The sequence below is a fragment of the Pinus tabuliformis genome, chromosome 1_2 (genome assembly GCF_031772625.1).
Source record: "Pinus tabuliformis cultivar Carrire ecotype Pingquan chromosome 1_2, CPIR1, whole genome shotgun sequence".
NCBI lineage: Eukaryota > Viridiplantae > Streptophyta > Pinopsida > Pinales > Pinaceae > Pinus > Pinus tabuliformis.
In genome coordinates, this window is record NC_142298.1 from 484755866 (window position 1) to 484770698 (window position 14833).

The following is a 14833-nucleotide window of genomic DNA, read 5'->3' on the forward strand; positions in this document are numbered from 1 at the left end:
AGCCACGGTTGTTGAACCAACTGTTGTTGCCTAGCAATGAAAGGTTGACCAGGTTGTGAATCAACTATACCAGTGTAAGCCTGGGTCAGTCCAAATAAAGGTATACTAACCTGAGGTTGTTGCTGAACTCCAGAAACAAGTGGTTGTTGTATAACAACTTGAGAAACTTGAACCTCTTGACTTGAAACTTGTGGTTGCAAGGGAGAAGGATCAGTTTGTACCAGTTGAGATACAACAGTTTGAGCTTGTGACTATGGCACAGTAGTAACAACAGGTGTAGTAGGAATAGTTGACATAGTTTACATTGGTTGTGTTGGATACACAAGCCTTGGTTGAGTTGGCATTTCCGGTTGCCATTGATAAACTCTAATTCCAGGCTGACTTGAATATTGTGGGAAATTACCATATGGTTGTCCTCTGGAATAAGGAGGATACAATGAAGAAACATATTGCTCTCCATATGGTGGCAATCCAGTATTTAATGGATACACAGGTCTTTATTGACCAGATTTCCCAGCCTGATACTGATGTGTAGGATCAAACTATTGAATTCCCATTAGAGAATAACCAGGTAAAATTCCAGTTGAGGACATGGGTGATGACCATGGTGCAGAAGCAACCCCTGAGTGGGTTCCTGACAATGATTGGTAACCAATCAGGATGGACGATTCACCATACAAGTGTGACTCAGGTGTGGTAGAAAACATCAAAGGAGTTACAACAGAAGATTCTGTTGCAGCTGCATCAAATGATACAGTCTGGGATGTTAACGATTGTTCAGCCATAGTTAACTAGCCCAAAACTTGTCCTAAAGATTCAACGAGTACTTGAAAAGAAACAGGATCAGATGAAGCAAAGTAACTAGGAGTAGTAGGGTAAAGATAAAGCCCAGTTCCAAAGTGAAACAGGGTTCTAGGTGTGGAATCTTCTACTAATTCCTCCTCTATGGCAATCAAATCTAGTGGAAGAACTTGACTGTCAGGTCCGTAAAAGATTTCTGGTGTTGATGAAAGTGTAGTTTCAATAATTACTGATGTTTGAGGGGTAACAACTTCTAAATGCCAAAATTCGAAGTCCAGATGTTCAGGTAAATGAACAACAGTTTCAAAGGGAGGTTCCTGAACAACTTCAAGTTCAGATGTAACTTCTATTTGAACTGGGATAGATTCTGGACTAACTTCTGGTTGAACTGATTCAAGTTCAGAAGCACTTTCTTGTTGAACAATTTCAAGTTGAGTATCAACTTGTTGTTGGACAACCTCAGTTACTATTTCACTAGGATCAGTGCTAATGTCCTCAGGTAATTGTGAAACTTCTTCTTTAGGAATGGATGTACCAGAAATAGTTGGAGTAACTGGAGTCTTTGTAGCTACCAAAGTAAATGTTTAAGGTAACCCGTATGAAGAACTAGGATTTCTTGATGTATTAGACTCAGTTAAACGAGACCTCTTTGTCCGAGTTGGTGTCGCTTCAAGAGGCAAAGGCGGTTGGCTGACTGTTCTCCGCGAACGACTGGGTTTGGGTTGATGTTCCTCCACGATTGTTGATTAATTTTATTATCAAAAAGAAATAAACAAAAAGGGGTAACTAGGCAAAAGGTTTACCAGGCAACTGTGAACTGCAGAATACCTCCTGGCGAACCAAGAAGTACGGGCAGGCAATCTCCCCAAATGCTATGTTTGGTGTATCACATTTGCAAGGCAGCTGACTCAGTTACTTAAGGATGGATAGCAACCTAGTGTTGTCCTCCCATATATACCCGAAGGCATGTGGAGGCCCAGTCCGTATAAGCGTTGTCTAATGCAAAACCGCATAGTGAGAGCATTCCCATATACTTTACGCAATGTAACACTGCCCTATATACCCGAAGGTACGTGGACGAGCTAGGATATACTCACGTATGTGGAATGAGGTATCACATTCGGGATGTATTGCAAACAATTTAGCGACAACTGCTTGGTTTAATGACGCTGGAACATGTCTCTAGCCTAGAACCACTAAATGTTTTCGTTAATGACAATGCTCCATTAGGTAAATTGATGTTTATTTTAAGTTGATCTTGCTTAGGAATTTGTCTTTCAAGTTCACCACGTGATGTATTCTGAAATTCCTAGGAATGCAACTATCATGATAAGCATTCTTTCCATTCAGTTTTAACAATGAAAATCCTAGCTACTTAGGGATAGAGCAATCAGATTTCTTTTGATCAAAGAGCACAATCTAAATGCAAATTCCCTACACTATTCCTTTTAGCACACACAAACTCTTTTCAATGCAAGATGCATGTATTTCTTTTCAATTTCCCTTAATGTGAATGATTCAAAAAGGAAAACTAATGCACAAACGATCAACAAACTCTTTTCATAAAAATGACGATTTTGCGACAATTTCTTTTCAAGGAAAGGAAGACTCTACGACACTTTCATTTTCAAAGAAATGAGGAATTATGACACTTTCAACGAAAAGACTAATCATATGCACATATCAACCAATTGATCTTTCATGAATGAAGATTTGATGACAATTCAACTTTTGAAGGAAAAGACGATTTTACGACACTTTCTTTCGCTAAAGATCAATTGATTAAAACTAACTTTCGACTATAGATTGAAAATGACAAAGTAAATACATAAGAAACATTTATCAATCCTAGTCTAAGTAGGGCCAAATTAAGGAGATGAAAAACTATTTTCAGAGACAAAACATCATTGACATTCAGCAACTCATTCAAACAAGAGAAAATTGGCAAAAACTTTCAGTTCCTAGATGGGAAACTGACCCTCAAGGGATCAGCACAGGCAACAGTTAGAGACAGTGCACTGAATCACACTGGATCTATGCGGGAAGTGCACTGCAGCGCACTGTGTCCTTCATTGGACTGTGCTGGTGATAGTAAGCCATTCTGAAGGAAATTTTGACACAATTTCGACTCAATTTTCAATGAAAGAAGACTGAAATTCAATCAACGACCACAAGTACAGTATGTAGAAATGTCTTAAGAGGCTGATAAGCTACTAAGATGGATAATCGTCTCCCTAGTGGAGTCGCCAATTTGTTTTGGGAAGTTTTAGTGTTCTTGGATAAACGCCTAATCCCTCTAGACTAGTAGCTTAATCTAGAAACAACAGTACAAAGCATTCTCTACCTTTTCTATAAACAATAGATAAAATAAGAGAACAGAGAACCTACTTGTAGCTTCCACTTGTTCCTTATCTCCCTTGACCGATTCTGTTGCTCCTTCCCGTACTTAAGCCGCTTGAGAAGTACCTGCACACAGACAGAAACAAGAACCCATCAAAGCATATGATAATGATCTATTGATTAAACATAGCATGGAATCAAGTACATGATAAGCATATGAAAGCATCAAAAGACAATACAAGCATATGGAAAAATCTTTGAACACTTTATTAGTGAAAGGAAGAGTTACAACCCAATTTGCCTGATTCAGCATCACTCCTCCAGTTCAATCCCATCCTCTCCTCACAACAAGCAAGACACTTTGACATCATTACAATACTTGCAATCAACTCAAATCTCATATCAACAGCATCTCCCTACAATTCAATAATTTCCAGCCCCTGATCACTTAGATGAGTGGTCTTTTTATAGGTGAATGAAGGAAGTTATGCCATCAATGGTGATAATGAATGCCCTCCTATATTTAGAAATCAGTTCCATGGAAGAAGGGATAAGGGGATTGATGTTCCTTAACTCCCTTCCTCATCCAAATGCGAACTCAAAGGAGTGGGTAGCCTTGAGAAACTTCTAGAGGCATCCAATGGATAAGGAATCTTTCAAACCCTCACAGAAATTTACTCAAATTCACCCAGCGCAGGCCAAAGAGGGACCAAGTGCATTGCATAACACCCTGACAGTGTATGGTTTGCATTGCAGCGCACCCTAATGAAGGCCTACCTGCGCTGATCTTCTTAGAGGTAGTTTTTGGATGTTTTTAGTGATGGAACTTCTTGGGAAGTGAGGCATTCTGATGTTTAACTTTTTTAGGGCATGTAACAACTGCATTAGGGGTTGATGGGCCCTAATAGTATCGATCTGTAAGTTGGGGTTGATGTGCCCAAATGGATCTGTAACATAGGGGAGGCTTTCATCCCATGTGTGTGGATGCTTCCATTTGTACATACACAAAATGTGTATGATCATCTTATTGACGACCTTTGTTTTGACATCAGTTTGGGGGTTGAAAGTCGTGGACATAGTTAGCTTGGTATCCAACATAGACCAAAGACTTGACCAAAATGTACTTAAGAAACTATTATTTCGATCTGAGATAATGGACTGTGGGATCCCAAAATGTACCCATAATCATTTAAAGAAGAGCTTAGCGGTGGATTTTGTTGTGATACTCTTCTTGTAGGCTATCAGAATGGTAATCTTAGAGAATATGTCGATGACCACAAAAACACAATCATTTCCATGCGTAGTAGAAGGAAGCCCGACATGTAATCCATGGAGATGGATTCCCAAGGTTGAATAGGAGTAGGAAAAGGAGTATACAGGCCTGGCTTCTTGATGGTTGGTTTGGAAATAACGCAGGCAGTTTAGGATATGATGTACTTTCCAACATCTTGTCAAAGGTTTGACCAACAAAAATACGTTTGCAACACTACCACTATTTTCTCTACCCCGTAATGTCCAACGACCCAACTGTAGTTCTCCTCCCAAATCATCTTGGCACGCTCACTTGAAGAAACAAAAAGGTGTCCCAGGTGACATAACAGTGCATCCTAGAGGTGAAAATTTGGAACATGCTTGCCGAATTTTGGATTGCTCTTGTAAAGTTGCGGCCACCCCGCAGTCTCGTTCCCATAAAATTTGAGCATAGTGGTCAGGGCCATTACCGGTGGTCGATTGAGGTAGTCTACAACATTGTTGGTGTTGCCTTTATTATACTTAATGTTCAAATGGAACTGTTGCAAGGATTGGACCATTTCTAATGGTGATCGTTCTGCAACTTCCCTTGTGTCTCTATGAACTATAGGGGTCGGTGGTTTGTGTGGATGATTGTTTCCTTCCTCGGAATGTGATTCTTCCATTGTTGACAGGCTTACGTAATGGAATATATCTCTTTGTCATAGGTGGGATACTTTCGTACTATGTCTGAAAGTTTCTCACTATGATATTCCATTAGATGCCCCTACTGTGTAAGAACTGCACCAATAGCATAGTCTAAGGAATTTGTCTCGATCTCAAATGGTTGTTGCAAGTCTGGTAATGTGAGCACTGGTGCAGAGCAGAGATGATGCTTTAACTCAACAAACACCTTCTATTGCGATTCAAACCAAAATAACTTTGCTTTCGCTCCTCCCTTGGTGACTTGACTCAAAGGCCAAGTTATATGAGATAAACCCAACATGAACCTGAAGTAGAAGTTGGCAAGACCCAGAAAACTATGAAGCTCTGTTAGATTGGTTGGGGATGGCCAATCCCAAATGACCTGCATCTTGGCTAATTTGACATGCACACCCCTCTCATCAATGATGTACCCAAAATATTAAACCTGGGTCATACCAAAAGTGAATTTCTCCAAATTGGCACACAACTTGTGTTGCCGCAGGGTTTGGAGGATTTTTCAAATATGGTGGAGGTGTTCTTCCAAACTCTGGCTGAAGATTAAAATGTCATCCAAATACACCACCACGAATGAGTTGGTGAAGGATCGCAAGATGTTGCCCATCGACCTCATGAAGGTTGTGGGGACATTCGTCAACTTCAAATGCATGACCATCCATTCAAAAAGTCCCTCCTTGGATTTAAAGGAATTCTTCCACACATCAGAGGGTTTAATTGGTACCTAGTGATAACTAGACTTCAAGTCAATCTTATTGAAATATTTGGTCCCCTTGAGACAGTCCAGAAGGTCATTAATCTATGGGTTTAGATACCTATTCCGAACAGTGATCTTGTTCAGCGCCCGATAGTCAATATAGAGTCTTCAGGTCCCATCCTTCTTCTATACCAACATGATAGGGCTCCCACAAGGTGATGAACTTGGCCTGATGTTCCCTTTCTAAAATATCTCCTGAATCTACCTCTTGATTTCATCGTTCTCCATAACAAAGCATCAATATATTAGTCCATTGGATAGCGACATGCTCAGGGTCAAATCAATCGAGTACTTGACCTGACAGTGTAGAGGTACCCCTGTGGATGAGGTGAATATGTCCCTGTACTCCTCTACAACATTGTCCATCTGTTTTCGTCATACGAAGGAGCCCTGTATGGAGGCAGTGGCCACAATCTTCCTCTTTCCGTGAGGGAAAATCATAGGGAAAACAAATTTTTCAGTCTGGGAATGATCTTACTGCGTTTCTTCACAGTGATCAAAGAAATGGCGATAGGCAGTGCTACCTCTGGTATCATGTACAACTTATTGCCGAAAGTAATAATAACAGTGTGAGGCCTAAACTCATACACAACATGTCGCTTCCACAAGTATGGTTGGTTTAATAAAACATCACAAACTTCAAGAGGAGCAACATCACGCAATACCTCATCTGTGAAGGGCTTGATGTTGTGGGGAAGGGGAAAATGTTGGCTGACACAAAGATCTCGCCCTTGGTAAAGCCAATCAATGGTGTATGGATGTGGGTGTGGTGTGGTCGATAGGTCGTACCACTTCACGACCTCTACTAAAATTAGGTTCTTTTGGCTCCCGTTATCGACAATGAACTGTAGTAGAGATCCCTTCACCCACATCTATGAGTGAAAAAACCGTTCCCCTTCCTCTGGATCTTTGGGCTCATCCTCCTAGATCTTTGTGGTAACAACAATGGCACTAGGATCTGCATTGATAATCTGCTTCCATTTTTCATTCCCCTTGTCCGTTTCTGACTTAGTGTCGAAACATGCATATGATTCGAAAGCCTTCAACTCGGCCACCAGAAGCCTTCAACTCGACCACTAGTAACTGCTTGGCTTGACACTCACTTGTGTTGTGAGTGGGGCTCTTATGGAACTCATACCATTTCCTTGTGTCCTTCTTTGTCTTCATGGTGTTTTTCTTTGCTTGCGGCTTCTATGGGTTGTCCTGAGTCACCCCACCTTGGCTTTTTCCTTTGTTTTGTTGTTTGAGGGCATCTTACCCTTGCTTTAAATTCATAGAACCAAAGTCTATCTTCTTCGGTTTAAATTTATGCTCGATCTTGACAGGGTATCGATAGGCGGCGCCAAACAAGGAGATGTCTAGGAACTCAATCTCGTCTTGGATGTACTTAAGTAGACATCCGCAATACTTGAGTATCAAATTGCGCTCAGAATCCTTGATACCCAACTTTGTGCGAATGGTATGGAAAACATTTGTGAACTTCGGCACATCTTGGTCCCTTCACTGCCATAGCATGGTCCACTTTATGTATTTATCTTCATAGCTCCCGACAGGGTATTATTGTTCCTTGATAGTGTCTTGGGAAGAATTCCAAGTGGGTGCGGCTTAAAATAGTGAGGATTCCCTCTCATCCTTTTGTTCACAGTAGGTTTCCCTCCAGCCCTTAACATGTGGGGTGGGTTTGAGGAGTGCAAAAGTAATATTTTCCCAATTGGAAAAGTCATGAACTGAAAAATATCCTTCCAACAAATTTGACCATCTATCTACGATGTCTGCATCTATCTGTCCTTCAAATATCAAAAAGTCAAAGTTAACTTATATCTTAAAAGAAGTGGCACCTCTAGAGTCGCTACTGGATGAAGATGTGTTGCCTGTGGGTAGCTGTCGAAGGATCTGGGAAAAGTTATCCATCATCGCATTCCTTTGTCGATCGAGGGCTTCCTAGAGAAATATTTTGAAAGGATCTCCTGCCCCCTCGTCTTTCTTTTCTTTTGTCATGAGAGGTTGTTGGGGTTTGTGAGGCTGGCCTTGCAAATTTTTAACCAGTTCGACCCCTAACTCCTTATACCCTGACCTCGTTGGGGACATAAGAAAAAAAAAAGAAAAATCAAACCCCTTTGATACCATTCATCCATAATTATCCAAGAACACAACAAAATACAGACATACACATAAACATAGAGATGCAACAAAAATAAAAATAATTTCATTAATATCAAAGAACTGAAATATGCTTACGTACAGAAATGGAAATAAACTAGCTTGGGTGATGGTAAATTATCTCTAAGAAGAGATGTGGTGACTACATGCCTCTGAATTGTGTTACAATGAGGCTGAAAGGCCTATTTATTATTGAGAAACAACAGAAAACCCTAAACATCCAAAAACCTAACCCTAGGAGAGGAAGCGCCAAAACTATGGGCCATGTTTGGGCAAATTGGTACATCAAATTACTGGGGTCGTAACTTTGGCATATGATCTCCTTTTGGCTGTTATAATAACTTGTTTCAAAGAGTTCGAAGAGGAACCCGAAAACAAATGGCCAAATTGATTTGGGACTTTTCTAGTCTCTCTGTTTTCCCTAAAAACGTTTTTTAGTCCCTCAGAACGACTCCGGAAGTTTAGGACTTGAAAAATTGCCAAAAATAGTATGTTGTAATGTAATTAAGGAAATTGAAAAGAAAGAATGGTGGGGTCCAAGTTGCACATGCAGGTGGCCACCAACATCCACCTAGATCAAGAATGCTTGGTATGGATTTAGATGCTAAAATAAGCCTTAACAGGAGGTGGGCATTTGGAGAGAAAAGGAATCCCAAAAGACATTTTCTAACACACACACATGAATCAAATCCCTAGCATATTTAACAAACATAATCTAGCCTAATGAGAACCAAATCCAAAGAGAATATACACTCAAGGAAAACAAAGAGGTGTCAAATAATATTGGTCAACTTCAACTTTATCATGGTAAATTTATGATATCAAATTAAGTCCTCATTAGCAAGCTTCTAGTTAACCATAAATAAACAACAAATCTATTAGCTTCCACCTTAAAGAGAAAATCTTGCGATAAACACAATTGTTAACATAGGCTAATGAGCCTATATATTCTATCATTATTCAATAGATGATTTAGTGTAGTGTGACCTTCTATAATATAATTGTTGCAAGGGAACAAGGTAGTATATTGTTGTTGCATAGATTTGCAACAACTTTCTTGCAAAAACAAAAGGAATATATAATTGTGTAGATTTACAACAGTTGATTAGAACTCTATGTCTTAAAGTAAATTCCAAAAAAATATGACAAATATGGGGACCAATATATTATAGCTAGAAGTAAAAAAAGGACATAAATTTTTTCAAAAACGTTGGTACCTAAAATACTTAATAAAAATAGGAGTTTTTTCCAAGGGTGAGGGGAATTGAGAATGGAGAATGGATAATAGACTATTGACATGTTCTTCCTTTTCTTTGCATGTCCTTCCTTCCCAAATTAGTGACATGTTTTCTTCTTTTGATTCTTCTTGGAATATTCAAACCCATTAATTTTCCTTGAGTTTTCTGGTTGAGATACTCAAGTTGATTTTGACTTTCCTTCTGCATCAAATTTCCCTTTGCTTTGAGTATGTGATCCCAATGATTACTACCAAGATTTCCTTCAACAAGAAAACTCTACTCTTCCTTGATAAATAAATCATAGAAGTTATTGAAGGTGTAATCCTTATCATCTTCTTTGTGTGATCTCCAATTTGTGTGAAACAAGGAACATAGAAAATCATAAGGTGTCCTTAAATTCATAAGGACCAGTTCAATAAGTTGTCATATTTTTTCGGATAGTTCTTTCCATAGTCACCCAAATTCAATTGAAACTATTTCACATGAGGTAGATAATGTTCAATTCTCTCTAAGGAGTGGGTATAAAGGGAAATCAATTCTTTTTCTAACTGCATGACCTAACTTTCATCAAATTTATCAAAGAATGACTTTGACTTATTCCACACCTCCTGAGGGTGGTCAATCCTCCTCATATGAAATTTTTTTATGATGACCCCAACAACAACATCCTTCTTTCCATCGATAACGAAATTTATATGGTCATCCTTCAAATCTATAAAAACAGTTTTTTTGTACTACTAGATCCTTTTTCTCTTTAAAAGTGTTTCCATTTATGGTGCCTAGACAACGCAATTTTTTCCATTTAGAATAAAAAGATAAATCTTGGAATCCATCTTTAGATTCATGATAGATATGATCTCTCAAACTAAGTTTCTCTCAAAAAATTGATCAACCTAGATTCAATCACTATAAGATCTAACTCAACAATATTTGAAAATAATGGGATTAGGTTTAAATCATCGGCTCTGATATCATGTCAAGGAATGAGGGGAAATGAGAATACATGATGGATAATAGAGTCTAAATATAAATTATACAAAATATAAAAAAATGCTCTAAGATTATGAGTGGTGTCTAGAGACATCATTATAGCATTTAAGCACAATACATTATGATTAGAAAATCATTATTCACAATGACAAATACAATTGAAATCAATATTTCCAACTAAATTCATGCATATTATACCCATAAGGTCCTTTACTTATAACTTCCAAATCTACCCAATTTCCCTGGATTGTGTAGAATTTGGTCCACAAATAAGCATTAAGCGTTATAACTATTTCCAACAAATCCACACTATCTCATCAAATCACTTCTTAATTCCCATCCAACGGTCCACGTCAACTTGATGGTTCAATTGATTCCTTTCACGATTCAAGTATTGGTCCTATAAGTCCACTACTAGTTAGCTACTATGCTAGGTGATAATTCGACTATCGGTTAGGTGTTAGTCGACACTTTGACTGACTGACTGTGGCAACTCCATAGGTGTGATGAATTAGCATAACCTTAGTCCAAAAAATTGATTAGAACATTACGTGTTAAAGCAGATGCCAAAAAAAATGACAATTAAGGGGACCAACATATTATAGGTAGAAGAATAAAATTATATGAAAAATGTAGATTTTTTATAAGGGTGACAAGTGCATGGATGGAGAGCTCTCTTTGATTCTAGAGGAAATATTATAGCTTCATATGCATGGGGCCTATATCAATCTAGTAGTAATCAAGAAGAGGCTAATGCCTTATTGTAAGGAATCCTCATAGCCAAAGAATATATGATCCTATCTCTAAATATAGTTAGGGACTATATGGGAATTATCATAGCCATGATAGGAAAAGTGATTCCAATGGATAATAAGTTGGAAACCATTATTTCTAGGGAGAAAAAGAAGGCAATATCCTTCACAAAATATCCTTTGTCCATGCCAAAAGGTGTCTCGATTCAATTTTAGATCAATGGGCTTACATATCCATGGAACTAGAGCTTGTTATCCTTATGAAAAAAATGGGTAGAAACATATGTATTATCCCCTAATGTATCCCCTTGGATTGACATTTATTTCCATCAACCTTAATATCGCATGAGTATACAGTGAGATCATCATTCTCTTTGATTCAATATGGGAGTTTAGAGGACAAATTACAATACTAATGACATGTGATCATTTATCCATGATTTAGGTTTAAAGAACTGAGAAGAATAGTGTGGTTTCATTATGGGACTATGGTGAGAGCAAGAAATCAAATTGGTCACCCAAGTGGCCTCATTCCAACAAGGATCAAATCTTTATTTTGTTTAAAATTCTACTTGGGCTATCTGTCGTGCTAGCTTATATAATAAGCTTCCTTTCAAGAATGATTTACAAATGGCTCCTTTTTCGGTTCCAATTCTAAATTTGAAACCTTTTGTTCAAGTGGCTTCTAGGCTCGCCCTAGTATTGATAGTTTGGATTATGGAGCTTTATTTGGGCTAGAAATTTCTAAAAAGGATGGAATTAAGGAGATTTGGAACAAGAAACTAGTAGTATCTATAAGATTGATCTCTAGATTTACTCTTATGTGTCCACATTTTCTAGGAATCGTGTAGAGGTAAAACATTTAAGGTAAAAAATGAAAAAAATAGAAACCTAGCATGTGCACGTACTAGGTGACAAATCTCTAATGATTGACAACAAAGAAATATGTAAATCTACATTTGAGTTTGTTTCTTTTGTAAATGGACTTATTATACCTTCAAACACAAATGGCATTATTTGTTAAGTTATGGTATGTTCTATACTTATAACAATTTACTTCTTTTTCTTATTATATTCCACAGATTTGCAATCACATACATAAAGTAAAGTGCAGATAGAACATTAAACGATCGACAGAAAACAAGCCAAGACAAGAGACACAAGATGTGGCGACTAGCCAGGGACAAACCCCACAATGTGTGGGGAAACCCTTTGATCAAATCTTCTTTTATCTTCAATAATTCAGCAGAGAGAAATAGTACAACAAATCTGATTTATATCAGCAATAGAAAACCCTAGATCAGCAGCATCAGCATTAGCAGCTTGATCATCAAAACTAGGGCAGTCGATATCTCACAAACCAACCGTCGGATTGGCTTGATTCCACCACCAAAAGTTGTAGCCTTCAGAGGAGGTTCAGATGAACCTATAGCACAATTCAAATGAGGAGATCTTCTAGTCCACGAAGGTCAAACTTCACTTCTACAGTTGCAGCTTCAGTTTCAACAGCTTCCTTCAAACTAGGGCAATCAATATCTCGCAAATCGTCCGTCAGATCGACTTGATTCCACCACCAAAAGTTGCAGCCTTCAAAGGAGGTTCAGATGAACCTACAGTGCAGATCAGAATAGGAGGTTTGATGGTCCATGCTAGTCAAAACTTGGATCTGCAGTTGCAGCTTCAGTTTCAGCAGCTTCCGGCTTCACATGTGTGAGAGAGAGACCCTTTTCTACGCAGTAGAGAAGAGACTCTTTTCTACACAGTAGAGAGAGAGAGATGTGATGAGATGAGTGAGTGAAAATGAGGAAAATTCCTCCTATATTTATACACAGCTGTTGATGTTTGAATAGATGTGACTGTTGGGCTTCTGAGCCTACATGAGTTGTAGGTCGGCTTGATAATAATTCCATAATCAAAATAAATTCATATCTCCATGAATACTTATCGAAATCGGATGATCTTTAGATCAATCCTACACTTCTCAATGAGAGGAATCTAATGAACATATTATCAGCCATGAATAAGATGACCCACATGAAGTTTGGCCCTAGTTTCCAATATTAACACTCCCTCTCAATTAGGGAGAACTTCATCTACAATCTGTCTGTCGGTCACTACTATTCATCTATCAAATGCACTGCCCTGTACAGCCTGGCCCTTGCCCTGCTCTACTCTATTCTACCTATTCTGCTTTGTCTTGTTCTGCCCTATACTGATCTGTACAGCTTTGCTCTGTTATTCTCTGCTTTGCTTTGTTCTGTTCTGCTCTGCTTTTGTCCGAATTATGAAGAAAATGAAATGATCGAGGATGTATCATACTAACTCAAAGTCAGTCTCAGAGTATGTACCACTGGTCCCAGACCAGTCTCAACCAACCCGAAGTCAACGTCATAGTGAGTACAACTCCTACCACTGGTCCCAGACCAGTAACATCCTCCACTGACTCAAAGTCAGTCTCAGAGTGCGTACCACTGGTCCCAGACCAATAACAACTGACCCGAAGTCAGTGTCATAGAATGTACCACTCCTACCACTGGTCCCAGACCAGTATCATTGATCCCAGATCAATGGAGGTCATCCTAGCGTAGGGAGTATGGTAGATACAATGATGAGTCCATCGGTACTACTATGGTCCCTAAATTCATTCCCTTGCTCATTGATCAGATGAGAGGTACTTCCCATGAGTCCCAGACTGCATGGGTAGGATGTCTTGACAAGAGAACTTAATCAATCTCGTCCTCACAGGAGAACACATCAATCTTGCTACAATTACCATGGAGAACTCATCAATCCAGGCTGCCATGGATAACACATCAATCCAGGCCTCACAGGAGAACACATCAATCCTACTACAATCGCCATGGAGAACACATCAATCCAAGCCTCACAGGAGAACACATCAATCCTGCTACAATATCCATGGAGAACACATCAATCCAGGCCTCATAGGAGAACACATCAATCTTGCTACAATGTCGCCATGGGGTGTACATGTATACCACCATGGGATAGTGAATCATCCTGTGGTCATATGATGCTCCAAGAAGAACCCCGCACCCCCCTGGAGCTCCCAGAACTCAATGCATCATACAGGACCCTCATTGGAGGGTCTTTGAACAACTCCAAGTAGTTCTTGGAAAGTCAAGAATTTTACTTTCCCAAGGGGCTTTGTTAGAATGTTGGCGACCTATTCATCTGTACCGATATGTTGGAGCCTTATAGCTCCCCACTGCACCATATATCGAATATAGTGGTACCTGATATCGATATGCTTTGAGAAATCATGAAATACGGAATTCTCTGACAAACGAATCCCACTCTAGTTGTCACAAAGGATCATGGTGGTATCCAATGTAAATCCAAACAGCTCACTAAAGAGCTTTCGCAACCAGACTGCCTCACAGGAGGCCATGCTAGCAGCAATATACTCTGCTTCGGTGGTGCTCAAGGCCACCAACTTCTGCTTCCTGCTCATCCAGGATATCAAAGCAAATCCCAAGGAGAAACAACACTCGAAAGTGCTCTTACGGTCCTCCACATTGCCTGCCCAATCAGCATCTGTGTATCCAAATAGTCTCACATCTTCGGCAGTGTATCTTAACCCATAAGTGATTGTGCCACAAAGATATCTCAACAGATTCTTGGCACCAATCCAATGTATGTGGTGGGTTTCAAACATATGTCAACTCAACGTGTTGACTGCGAAGCATATATTTGGATGGGAGTTCACTAAGAACATTAATGCTCCGACGAGTTGTCGATACTCAGTAGCATTTCGTAAAACAGGTCCAGCAGCACTACCGCTTAACTTCTTGAAGTCAAGCTCCATCGGGGTAGTTATAGGC